The sequence below is a fragment of the Palaemon carinicauda genome, chromosome 6 (genome assembly GCF_036898095.1).
Source record: "Palaemon carinicauda isolate YSFRI2023 chromosome 6, ASM3689809v2, whole genome shotgun sequence".
In the NCBI taxonomy this organism is placed as follows: Eukaryota; Metazoa; Arthropoda; class Malacostraca; order Decapoda; family Palaemonidae; genus Palaemon; species Palaemon carinicauda.
In genome coordinates, this window is record NC_090730.1 from 113234769 (window position 1) to 113236835 (window position 2067).

The following is a 2067-nucleotide window of genomic DNA, read 5'->3' on the forward strand; positions in this document are numbered from 1 at the left end:
ACTATGCTAAGCAGGTCCATGAACTGAAGCATTATGTGGTGGCGGCGGGTAGTGTATTTAAACCTGCCGTCTAATTCTGCGATGAGCTAATTGACTGGGACTGTCAATTAAAGGGAGAAGGAGTCATCACTTTTAGTGTGACCTCCTCTGAATGAGTGTTACCATGGTGACACTAACTCTGTTCAAAATCCCAGGTGTGGAATTATACAGATAGCACTAGTGCCGTGTGTACGTATTACACATTGTTGATAGAAGGTAACCGGTACAGAAATTACGAAGAGAAATTTCATTATAAATTTTTCTTCAATCTGAGAGTGGCACTCGTCATTTCTTTCCTTTCAAGAAAGAAATATAATTTCTGTATATGTTACATGTATAATTCCGTTATCATGCTACATTCGTTTTACTTGTTAATTCATTTAGTCATTTATTAGAAATAAATGTCTATTAGAATGTAATTGCGTCCTAATTCGCCCGACAATTGCATGTTTAAAATGCCAGAGTTCTTTGACTTACTGAAGTAAGTATTCTTCATATAATTGTATGCTCGCAAACAATGGATATAAGAGACACTGATATTGATTCGGCAATATATACAAACTATAAGACTGTTTGTATATTCAGTGTATACTTATGTTTGTTCATACAATATATGCTAACCTTGAGGCCCTTTTTCTGCTGTCTAGAATTACTCTTCCCTGTAGGGGGCAGAAAGCACTAGCATCGTTTATGATTAGTGATGTTGACGGATAACGGTAACGTCATTTGTCTCAATTGGTCCAAATGACCATAGAAATGTTGTCCCAAGGTTAAGGCACTGATGAAAATCCACAGATACATTAATGCTCTAGTACGCTTCCATCTGGACGACATGGCTTGAGCCCAAAAAACGGATTTTGAGCGAAGCGAAAAATCTATTTTTGGGTGAGATGGCCATGTCGACCTGATGGACCCACCCTTCTTTTCTAAAAGAAAAGATCTTCACAGTATCCCTCCCGAAGTACTGTATCTGTAGCACCATGCTCAATGCTACAAGTAATGTCCGCCATCTTGGATATGGCGCTGTTGTGATACTCAATAGTAGTACGAGAACTAGAGTAACTTTGATACGGCTCACCTTCTATTCTGCCACTTTCCCCCTCGAAGCGTAAACGCTATTAGGGGTGCAGATTGCTATATGGCGTGTCAAGAATACGTCCTCTGATATTATGCGATATCCTTTAGAGAAAATTTAAGGATATTCGCGCCAGGAGTTAGAATTCTGGAGACCTAAAGGTAAAATTCTCTGGGAATATCACTGTAGTACATATATCCCTTAGGAAGCTACTTATAGGAACTTCCATCAGGACGACATGGCCATCTCACCCAAAAATAGATTTTTCGCTTCACTCAAAATCCATTATATACATATATAAATATATATATATATATATATATATATATATATATATATATATATATATATATATATATATATATATATATATAAAACTAAAGATAATTCAAACGTAAGCACCAACAACATCCCATACAGTGGAAGAAATAGAAACGTTTCATGAAGATTTGGAGATATCTGTGAACAAAAAAATATAAGACTAATTTTACATTGACATATATATTGGGGGATTTCAATGTGAAGATATGTCAAAAGAAGAAAGAGAATTAGCAGTTGGTAAATTTAGAGTTGGCACAAGGAATGTCGGAGGAGACATGTTTGTAGAATTTGTTGAAAGAAACAATCTAAAAATCATGAACATCTTTTTTTTTTATAAAAGGGAACTACGAAAATGGACATGGAGAACCCCAAATGGAGCAACAAAAACTGAGTTACATTTTATGCTCAGTGATAAAGTAAATTGATTAAAGATGTAACAGTGTTAAACGAGTTAAAATGACCATGGAATCGTGAGAAGTGGAATTTGTTTAAATATAAGGAAAGAAAGAGAAAAACTAGTTTTTACGAAAGAAAATAAACACTCCTTTAACAAGAGAAAAATTAGATGATTTTCGTTTAGCAATACAAAATAGATACTCTTTGTTACATGATGAAATGGAAGCAAGTAAAGA